General features: G+C 37.9%; 1 protein-coding gene across 2 annotated transcripts in view; it reads right to left on the reverse strand.

The window, feature by feature from the left end:
• creb5b (cAMP responsive element binding protein 5b) overlaps positions 1-12,165 on the reverse strand; it is an 87,567-nt gene extending 75,402 nt beyond the window's left edge. For both annotated transcript variants that reach the window (XM_031812173.1, XM_031812172.1), the window contains exon 1: positions 12,089-12,165. The gene's annotated coding sequence lies outside the window, so the exon portion shown is untranslated. The remainder of the gene's footprint in view (positions 1-12,088) is intronic.
• Positions 12,166-12,733: the final 568 nt, after the last annotated feature.

The raw sequence follows: 12,733 nt of genomic DNA on the forward strand, positions 1-12,733 counted from the left end.
ACAACACATATAGTAGGAGCAGATTAGACTAGATTCTACAACACATAGAGTAGGAGCAGATTAGACTAGATTCTACAACACATATAATAGTAGGAGCAGATTAGACTAGATTCTACAACACATAGAGTAGGAGCAGATTAGACTAGATTCTACAACACATATAATAGTAGGAGCAGATTAGACTAGATTCTACAACACATAGAGTAGGAGCAGATTAGACTAGATTCTACAACACATATAGTAGGAGCAGATTAGACTAGATTCTACAACACATAGAGTAGGAGCAGATTAGACTAGATTCTACAACACATATAGTAGGAGCAGATTAGACTAGATTCTACAACACATAGAGTAGGAGCAGATTAGACTAGATTCTACAACACATATAGTAGGAGCAGATTAGACTAGATTCTACAACACATATAATAGTAGGAGCAGATTAGACTAGATTCTACAACACATATAATAGTAGGAGCAGATTAGACTAGATTCTACAACACATATAGTAGGAGCAGATTATACTAGATTCTACAACACATAGAGTAGGAGCAGATTAGACTAGATTCTACAACACATATAATAGTAGGAGCAGATTAGACTAGATTCTACAACACATAGAGTAGGAGCAGATTAGACTAGATTCTACAACACATATAGTAGGAGCAGATTAGACTAGATTCTACAACACATAGAGTAGGAGCAGATTAGACTAGATTCTACAACACATATAGTAGGAGCAGATTAGACTAGATTCTACAACACATAGAGTAGGAGCAGATTAGACTAGATTCTACAACACATATAGTAGGAGCAGATTAGACTAGATTCTACAACACATATAATAGTAGGAGCAGATTAGACTAGATTCTACAACACATATAATAGTAGGAGCAGATTAGACTAGATTCTACAACACATATAGTAGGAGCAGATTATACTAGATTCTACAACACATAGAGTAGGAGCAGATTAGACTAGATTCTACAACACATATAATAATAGGAGCAGATTAGACTAGATTCTACAACACATATAATAGTAGGAGCAGATTAGACTAGATTCTACAACACATATAGAAGGAGCAGATTAGACTAGATTCTACAACACATAGAGTATGAGCAGATTAGACTAGATTCTACAACACATATAGTAGGAGCAAATTAGACTAGATTCTACAACACATATACAAGGAGCAGATTAGACTAGATTCTACAACACATAGAGTATGAGCAGATTAGACTAGATTCTACAACACATATAGTAGGAGCAGATTAGACTAGATTCTACAACACATATAATAGTAGGAGCAGATTAGACTAGATTCTACAACACATATAATAGTAGGAGCAGATTAGACTAGATTCTACAACACATAGAGTAGGAGCAGATTAGACTAGATTCTACAACACATATAGTAGGAGCAGATTATACTAGATTCTACAACACATATAGTAGGAGCAGATTAGACTAGATTCTACAACACATATAATAGTAGGAGCAGATTATACTAGATTCTACAACACATATAATAGTAGGAGCAGATTAGACTAGATTCTACAACACATATAATAGTAGGAGCAAATTAGACTAGATTCTACAACACATAGAGTAGGAGCAGATTAGACTAGATTCTACAACACATAGAGTAGGAGCAGATTAGACTAGATTCTACAACACATATAATAGTAGGAGCAGATTAGACTAGATTCTACAACACATAGAGTAGGAGCAGATTAGACTAGATTCTACAACACATATAGTAGGAGCAGATTAGACTAGATTCTACAACACATATAATAGTAGGAGCAGATTATACTAGATTCTACAACACATATAATAGTAGGAGCAGATTAGACTAGATTCTACAACACATATAATAGTAGGAGCAAATTAGACTAGATTCTACAACACATAGAGTAGGAGCAGATTAGACTAGATTCTACAACACATAGAGTAGGAGCAGATTAGACTAGATTCTACAACACATATAATAGTAGGAGCAGATTAGACTAGATTCTACAACACATAGAGTAGGAGCAGATTAGACTAGATTCTACAACACATATAGTAGGAGCAGATTAGACTAGATTCTACAACACATATAGTAGGAGCAGATTAGACTAGATTCTACAACACATAGAGTAGGAGCAGATTAGACTAGATTCTACAACACATAGAGTAGGAGCAGATTAGACTAGATTCTACAACACATATAGTAGGAGCAGATTAGACTAGATTCTACAACACATAGAGTAGGAGCAGATTAGACTAGATTCTACAACACATATTATAGTAGGAGCAGATTAGACTAGATTCTACAACACATATAATAGTAGGAGCAGATTAGACTAGATTCTACAACACATAGAGTAGGAGCAGATTAGACTAGATTCTACAACACATATAATAGTAGGAGCAGATTAGACTAGATTCTACAACACATAGAGTAGGAGCAGATTAGACTAGATTCTACAACACATATAGTAGGAGCAGATTAGACTAGATTCTACAACACATAGAGTAGGAGCAGATTAGACTAGATTCTACAACACATATAGTAGGAGCAGATTAGACTAGATTCTACAACACATAGAGTAGGAGCAGATTAGACTAGATTCTACAACACATATAGTAGGAGCAGATTAGACTAGATTCTACAACACATATAATAGTAGGAGCAGATTAGACTAGATTCTACAACACATATAATAGTAGGAGCAGATTAGACTAGATTCTACAACACATATAGTAGGAGCAGATTATACTAGATTCTACAACACATAGAGTAGGAGCAGATTAGACTAGATTCTACAACACATATAATAATAGGAGCAGATTAGACTAGATTCTACAACACATATAATAGTAGGAGCAGATTAGACTAGATTCTACAACACATATAGAAGGAGCAGATTAGACTAGATTCTACAACACATAGAGTATGAGCAGATTAGACTAGATTCTACAACACATATAGTAGGAGCAAATTAGACTAGATTCTACAACACATATAGAAGGAGCAGATTAGACTAGATTCTACAACACATAGAGTATGAGCAGATTAGACTAGATTCTACAACACATATAGTAGGAGCAGATTAGACTAGATTCTACAACACATATAATAGTAGGAGCAGATTAGACTAGATTCTACAACACATATAATAGTAGGAGCAGATTAGACTAGATTCTACAACACATAGAGTAGGAGCAGATTAGACTAGATTCTACAACACATATAGTAGGAGCAGATTATACTAGATTCTACAACACATATAGTAGGAGCAGATTAGACTAGATTCTACAACACATATAATAGTAGGAGCAGATTATACTAGATTCTACAACACATATAATAGTAGGAGCAGATTAGACTAGATTCTACAACACATATAATAGTAGGAGCAAATTAGACTAGATTCTACAACACATAGAGTAGGAGCAGATTAGACTAGATTCTACAACACATAGAGTAGGAGCAGATTAGACTAGATTCTACAACACATATAATAGTAGGAGCAGATTAGACTAGATTCTACAACACATAGAGTAGGAGCAGATTAGACTAGATTCTACAACACATATAGTAGGAGCAGATTAGACTAGATTCTACAACACATATAGTAGGAGCAGATTAGACTAGATTCTACAACACATAGAGTAGGAGCAGATTAGACTAGATTCTACAACACATAGAGTAGGAGCAGATTAGACTAGATTCTACAACACATATAGTAGGAGCAGATTAGACTAGATTCTACAACACATAGAGTAGGAGCAGATTAGACTAGATTCTACAACACATATAATAGTAGGAGCAGATTAGACTAGATTCTACAACACATATAATAGTAGGAGCAGATTAGACTAGATTCTACAACACATAGAGTAGGAGCAGATTAGACTAGATTCTACAACACATATAATAGTAGGAGCAGATTAGACTAGATTCTACAACACATAGAGTAGGAGCAGATTAGACTAGATTCTACAACACATATAGTAGGAGCAGATTAGACTAGATTCTACAACACATAGAGTAGGAGCAGATTAGACTAGATTCTACAACACATATAGTAGGAGCAGATTAGACTAGATTCTACAACACATAGAGTAGGAGCAGATTAGACTAGATTCTACAACACATATAGTAGGAGCAGATTAGACTAGATTCTACAACACATATAATAGTAGGAGCAGATTAGACTAGATTCTACAACACATATAATAGTAGGAGCAGATTAGACTAGATTCTACAACACATATAGTAGGAGCAGATTATACTAGATTCTACAACACATAGAGTAGGAGCAGATTAGACTAGATTCTACAACACATATAATAATAGGAGCAGATTAGACTAGATTCTACAACACATATAATAGTAGGAGCAGATTAGACTAGATTCTACAACACATATATAGAAGGAGCAGATTAGACTAGATTCTACAACACATAGAGTATGAGCAGATTAGACTAGATTCTACAACACATATAGTAGGAGCAAATTAGACTAGATTCTACAACACATATAGAAGGAGCAGATTAGACTAGATTCTACAACACATAGAGTATGAGCAGATTAGACTAGATTCTACAACACATATAGTAGGAGCAGATTAGACTAGATTCTACAACACATATAATAGTAGGAGCAGATTAGACTAGATTCTACAACACATATAATAGTAGGAGCAGATTAGACTAGATTCTACAACACATAGAGTAGGAGCAGATTAGACTAGATTCTACAACACATATAGTAGGAGCAGATTATACTAGATTCTACAACACATATAGTAGGAGCAGATTAGACTAGATTCTACAACACATATAATAGTAGGAGCAGATTAGACTAGATTCTACAACACATAGAGTAGGAGCAGATTAGACTAGATTCTACAACACATATAGAAGGAGCAGATTAGACTAGATTCTACAACACATAGAGTAGGAGCAGATTAGACTAGATTCTACAACACATATAGTAGGAGCAGATTAGACTAGATTCTACAACACATATAATAGTAGGAGCAGATTAGACTAGATTCTACAACACATATAATAGTAGGAGACATTAGACTAGATTCTACAACACATATAATAGTAGGAGCAGATTAGACTAGATTCTACAACACATATAATAGTAGGAGCAGATTAGACTAGATTCTACAACACATATAGTAGGAGCAGATTATACTAGATTCTACAACACATAGAGTAGGAGCAGATTAGACTAGATTCTACAACACATATAATAGTAGGAGCAGATTATACTAGATTCTACAACACATAGAGTAGGAGCAGATTAGACTAGATTCTACAACACATATAATAGTAGGAGCAGATTAGACTAGATTCTACAACACATATAATAGTAGGAGACATTAGACTAGATTCTACAACACATAGAGTAGGAGCAGATTAGACTAGATTCTACAACACATATAATAGTAGGAGCAGATTAGACTAGATTCTACAACACATATAATAGTAGGAGCAGATTAGACTAGATTCTACAACACATATAATAGTAGGAGCAGATTAGACTAGATTCTACAACACATATAGTAGGAGCAGATTAGACTAGATTCTACAACACATATAATAGTAGGAGCAAATTAGACTAAAGTCTACAAAACATCAGCACGCATTTAACTGCTATTTCCAGGAATTACTATTTCCAGGAATTACTATTTCCAGGAATGACGTGACCACTGGGACTTTATGTTTTATTCAGACTAGAGGTTCTACGTCTCACTAAGTCTTATAACAGTCTAACCTCTACTGTCTTATAACCAACCCCTCCACCCTCAGAACCTTGCCTGACCATTCAGCCCTCTGGGAGACTAGAGCCTAACAGCTTTACTGCCTAGTGTTTAGCCTGTGAGGGGGATAAAAATGTTAAAGACGCTTTACGTTTTTATTTTAGCTAGAAATCATGTTTTGTCATTGATTAGTGAGCAGGCGCCCTTGTTCTTTGGATGAAAATGGGTGGGACATGTTAAAACCAAATGAATCCACGGAGAAGCACTCATACGATAAAGCCTAACACAAATGACTCTTCAAATGTACGCACAGACTACCGTATTAGGCCGGGATTCAATCCAACTGCTCATTCTCCACAACGGTAAATGCTGTATATATCGGTTCAATAGGAAATGGCCTTTAAAAGCCACATTTTCCACCATGTGTGATCTGATTGAATCCCACAAAATATTTTTTTTGTGTCTCTCTATTTGAATCAACTAAACATTTGAGCTAAGGCCACACATGACTTGTTTAGCATGAATACCTTCATACATGATTAGCATGTGTGATTTTTTTTTACCTGTACAGACTATTTTCTCTAACAAAGTCAAAACATTCAAATGGCGTGTAAAGTTAACCAGAGCCTTTTTTCTTACAGGCTACATCTGTGGCAAAGCCTGCTGGGAGAGGTCTGGACAGGGTCCCTCTGACAGAGGGCAAGGAGGTCTGGGTCTCTATCTCTCCCTCCTCTCTTTCTCCCTCTCGCTCTCCTCTCTCCCTCTCTCTCTTTCTATCCTTCTCTCTCCTCGTCCTTCTCTCTCTGTCTCCCGTGCTTCTCTCTCTTTCTCCCTCATCACGTTTTTCTCCTTCTCTCCTTCCCCCTCTCTCTCTCTACCTCTCTCTCTCTCTCTCACCCATTCTTCTCTCTATCTCTCCCCATCACTCTCTCTCTCTACCTCTCTCTCTCTCTCTCCCCCCCATTCTTCTCTCTCTCTCTCTCTCTCTCTCTCTCTCTCTCTCTCTCTCTCTCTCTCTCTCTCTCTCTCTCTCTCTCTCCCTGTCACTCTCTCTTTCTCTCTACCTCTCTCTCTCTCCCCCATTATTCTCTCTCTCTCTCCCCATCACTCTCTCTCTCTCTACCTCTCTCTCTCTCTCTCTCCCCCATTCTTCTCTCTCTCTCTCTACCTCTCTCTCTCTCTCTCCCATTCTTCTCTCTCTCTCTCTCCCTGTCACTCTCTCTTTCTCTCTACCTCTCTCTCTCTCTCCCCCATTCTTCTCTCCCTCTCTACCTCTCTCTCTCTCCCATTCTTCTCTCTCTCTCTCTCTCTCTCTCTCCCCATCACTCTCTCTTTCTCTCTACCTCACTCTCTCTCTCGTCCTTCACCTGTTCTGTTTCTATTCATAACAAATTCTCAAAGATAAACATCCTCCATCATCTCTGAACATACATGGGCAACATGACTGATATTTTCACCACTCGCTGAAATATGAGAATCACTTTACTACCTTAAACAACACTTTTCAGAGCAACAGCAACAACCTTATCGATCAATTGTTATCTAATTGTACACTTAGTGAGCCTTGGCCACTCCAAGACAAAGAAGCAGGCTCTCCACATACTGTAGGTATAATACTGGTAGTAGACTCTCTACATACTGTAGGTATAATACTGGTAGTAGACTCTCCACATACTGTAGGTATAATACTGGTAGTAGACTCTCCACATACTGTATGTATAAAACTGGTAGTAGACTCTGCACATACTGTATGTATAATACTGGTAGTAGACTCTCCACATACTGTAGGTATAATACTGGTAGTAGACTCTCTACATACTGTAGGTATAATACTGGTAGTAGACTCTCTACATACTGTAGGTATAATACTGGTAGTAGACTCTCCACATACTGTAGGTATAATAATGGTAGTAGACTCTCCACATACTGTATGTATAAAACTGGTAGTAGACTCTGCACATACTGTATGTATAATACTGGTAGTAGACTCTCCACATACTGTAGGTATAATACTGGTAGTATACTCTCCACATACTGTAGGTATAATACTGGTAGTAGACTCTCCACATACTGTAGGTATAATACTGGTAGTAGATTCTCCACATACTGTAGGTATAATACTGGTAGTAGACTCTCCACATACTGTAGGTATAATACTGGTAGTAGACTCTGCACATACTGTATGTATAATACCGGTAGTAGACTCTCCACATACTGTAGGTATAATACTGGTAGTAGACTCTCCACATACTGTAGGTATAATACTGGTAGTAGATTCTCCACATACTGTAGGTATAATACTGGTAGTAGATTCTCCACATACTGTAGGTATAATACTGGTAGTAGATTCTCCACATACTGTAGGTATAATACTGGTAGTAGATTCTCCACATACTGTAGGTATAATACTGGTAGTAGATTCTCCACATACTGTAGGTATAATACTGGTAGTAGACTCTCCACATACTGTAGGTATAATACTGGTAGTAGACTCTCCACATACTGTAGGTATAATACTGGTAGTAGATTCTCCACATACTGTAGGTATAATACTGGTAGTAGATTCTCCACATACTGTAGGTATAATACTGGTAGTAGACTCTCCACATACTGTAGGTATAATACTGGTAGTAGATTCTCCACATACTGTAGGTATAATACTGGTAGTAGATTCTCCACATACTGTAGGTATAATACTGGTAGTAGATTCTCCACATACTGTAGGTATAATACTGGTAGTAGATTCTCCACATACTGTAGGTATAATACTGGTAGTAGACTCTCCACATACTGTAGGTATAATACTGGTAGTAGATTCTCCACATACTGTAGGTATAATACTGGTAGTATACTCTCCACATACTGTAGGTATAATACTGGTAGCCCAGATATAATATAAAAAAGATTGGTCTGAACAGCAGGATCCATTCTCTAACCTGGATACTTTCAATTCATCAAGCTTTGTTCACTAAGTAGAACTCTTCTCACAGTATTATCAACAACTTAAACTAGTCCATCAAGTGTTTGACAATGTGATTTGGCTCATGTTCCAAAACCTTTTCTCCAAATGTCAATCAGAAAACGCCAAGACTAACATTCAAAGAGAAACATTTTCTATTCCATTTCCACACATTAGGCCTATACTTTATTCCCGGGTCATTACCAGAATATGAAATATGATTGATTTGAGGCTTTTCCTTCAGAAATACATCAAGTCAACACGTTGAAAAGGAAATGAAAACCATAATACACCTATAACACTGAAACAAGGGCTCCATGTCAGCCCCAGTGAGTTGTGTCCCAATTGCTGCTCTCGCCTCTACATCGCCAGAGCACAACGCCTTTTCCCTTCAATGGGGCACTTGGCTTTTATTTGATATAGATGTTTTAGTTTAGCAGAGGAAATTTGGTTACACTTTACATTAACTGGGTCCCGATGTGAAAGAGGGGAAGGATTAGTGAGCGGAGTATGATTTCAACGGGGACCAGGGAACGAACTCTTCAGGTAGGGCACATATTACAATTCAAACAGTATGGTGTGTGTGTGTGTTCGGCGTGTGTGTGTGTGTTCGGTGTGTGTATGTTCGGTGTGTGTGTTCAGTGTGTGTGTTCGACGTGGGGGTGGGGGGGCCTTCAACAGTGCAGGTTCATGGTGGGATCACAGCGATCCCTGAGGCGAGGAACACGGCTTGCTCAAACAATGCTGTATGTGCTGTGAACTCCTCATATAGGCCCTATAGTATGCTGTACACACACAGCACAGAGGGGCCCCTGAGAGGCAACCCTCAATCACTGTCAATCACCACCTCTCAGTGTGTGTGTGTGTGTGTGTGTGTGTGTGTGTGTGTGTGTGTGTGTGTGTGTGTGTGTGTGTGTGTGTGTGTGTGTGTGTGTGTGTGTGTGTGTGTGTGTGTGTGTGTGTGTGTGTGTGTGTGTGTGTGTGTGTGTGTGTGTGTACATTTCCAACAAGCATAGTGACACCTCCACCCCAGGGCTTCACCAGTCGACACACTCACATCCACATTGAGGACAACAAGGTGTTAACTAACGCTGAGCTGTGGAGGGGCCCGGCATAATACACACTCAACCACAGGGCCTTTCTACACTACCACAATACCTGGAGTCAGATCAGCCTTTATTTATAGAGGGGACTGTGATTGTGTGGACGGTGTCACTCACGGCAAATTGTACGAATCCCCCTCTTTATAATCATGTTATTAGAGTTAGTTTTATAAAAGTAGGCTATTCAAAAACAACAACAAAATCTCATAAAAATACAAACATTTTTGTAATTTAGCAGACGCTCTTTTCCAGAGCAACTTGATACATTTATGCACTTTTCCCCCATACCTGTCCCCTGTGGGAATCGAACCCACAACCATGGTGTTGCAAGCACCACACTCTACCAACAGAGCGACACAGGACCCTAACTAACCCAAAGTATAATATGTAAACCCATGAGGATTAAAACACCACATCTTAATCTATACCTAGTTAAATAGACTCAAAACTGGAAAGTGGTTGAATTTACAGCTGGTCAAAAGCACACATATAGTGGTGTATACCTGTTGTATTCACTTAACTACATTGATTTAGTTAACTTAATTAGTTCACTTAGATTATTAAGTAAATGTTTCACTCTGTGTTACTGTGTTCATTATTTTATACCAATGTGTTGATCATGGTAGCTGATCTATGGTGACAGATTTGATGAATATCTTCATATATAATAATTCAATTAGAAATAAACACATTTTTAAGAAGTATACTTCAGTCTACTCTCCGTTTAGTGTTAGATGTATTTTTTATATATACCCACTATCGGGCTTCAAACACAAGGACATTCGCTAAGAAATAATTATTCTGTCAATAACAATGAACTTTTTTTCCAGTCGTACCTCCATCAGTCAGAACAGTTATATTCAGTAGGCCTAAATTCCAGTACACTCTCTTTCCCTCGCTTCTACTAGTCTTATAAGGATTATTTTTTATTTTAAGTTAAGTGTCTCAAATAATTTGGGTCATGTTCTTTTTAATTTAGGCTATTTAATAGGAGTTTTTATTGTATTTATGAAGATGGATTCAGCAGATATTATAATGTTGCACATGAATCATATTTAGTTAAACCACAAACTCAATAATAATCATTATTAACATTGTCATTATCGTCATCGATAGTGAATAGTAATTGCAGAAGAGAGGCACCCAGGTAAATTTAGAGAGAGAATGTTTGATCGTTATAGGCTACAATAATAATAAAAAACTGGAAACTGACAAACGGAGAATGGTTCGCCATCATTTAAATTCAATGACAATCTAATCATAAGATTAAAACATATTTTTATACCGCAGGCACTTAACGTAAAGTGTGCCCAGTCAGCAGAACTCCTCTGAAACCTTCAATTGCTCGGCGGCGGTTAATCAAATAGCGACTGCTGGCCTGCAGAATGACGTAATGTTTCGGTTAGATTACTCTTCAAAATGAACAGTATTATAGGCTACCACAGTATCATAAACATGTATTGGTATTATGGATGGAATGACAGCTCCTCTTTAGCTACTTTTACCGTTGTCGAGGACGTGACCGTTTGTAAACTGCGTCCGCGTCCCGTCCCGCAGTCCAGTTTGACACACAGGACAACGTCTAGAAGTGGGCTGCATCCATCCATGGGACAGGGGGACAATGTTGCAAAGCACTGCAAACTACAGAATCATTCAAAATATTACTTTGTAAAGCTCTAGATAGTTTTTTATAAGTCGACACGTATAGCCCAGGCTGTGTCAGTACTTGCTGTTGATAACCATTGCCAATTCATTCCTCCAAATATTATCTTTAGTAATTGCGCGCCATAGGCTACCCTGCACTGGCACATCACTGGATACTACACATAGCTAACCTACTCACACATCCAGTGTGTGGGGTAAATTACTATGGTAGCTAGAAGCTACGGCTCTGACAGCTCGCGAGCAGAGAGCAACACTTGACATCTCTGCTCAACTTCAACAACATTCAACAGTCAGTCCACGCGCGTCCTGAGACTTCTAAATATTGTACCGAGATGGCAAGCCTGCCACTATACGAGTAAATAACGGACTTAAACACATTTCTGCACATAATACAATATGCACGAGACAACAGAAAATAATATTCAAAGAAATCTGTAGAGCGCCGCAGCATTCTGTTGATGCGATTCTCTGAGCAACTTGTCACATCAACTGAAGTGAAAAGAAATAACAATGCAGCTGAACAAAACGAAATTAACAATCCATAATTGCATGTTTATAATTTACTGTGGTGGAAAGCAATTATTTTAACTTACCAAACAAGTGTAGAAAATACGCAACAGACTCTCAGAAGGAACCACGTTGGACTGAGAAAAGATTACAATACGTTCTATTTAGAGAAGCATTACATCACCCCTCGGTGACGTCACGTGGGATTCCTGAACTTCTGAATCATCGTGGTCCGCTTGGAGGCGGGCTGTTGGGGCGAGCAAGGCAGAGTTTGCAAATGCACGTACGGGACACTGCTGGACATAGGGTACGTATGGCACAAAACTGAGAGGGTACACCACTATCAACTTGCACCAATACTTATTGAAAGGCTACCTTATACAAATGGGTATTCACGTCTTGTTAGCAAAAAAAACTGATCAGCCGGAATAGTGGCTGCTTTTAACATGGTAAATAAAGTTTACATTTGAAATGGATATTTAATTATTTAATATACAGTAGTATAGTAGACCGATAGCAATTTGATTCATCTCCACTTACCCAAGTTCACAAACACAAGAAAGTTAGCCTTGAATAGCAGACTTGGACCTTGTTTTGGAGAGAGCTCAAGAGAGAAAGAAAGAGAGAGATAGAGAAAGAAAGAGAGAAGAGAGAGAAAGAAAGCTAGACAGAGGGAGAGAGTTTATTTCACTTTTGTTTATTATCTATTTCACTTGCTTTGGCAATGTTAA

Source organism: Oncorhynchus kisutch, unplaced genomic scaffold (genome assembly GCF_002021735.2).
Source record: "Oncorhynchus kisutch isolate 150728-3 unplaced genomic scaffold, Okis_V2 Okis02a-Okis13b_hom, whole genome shotgun sequence".
Lineage (NCBI taxonomy): Eukaryota > Metazoa > Chordata > Actinopteri > Salmoniformes > Salmonidae > Oncorhynchus > Oncorhynchus kisutch.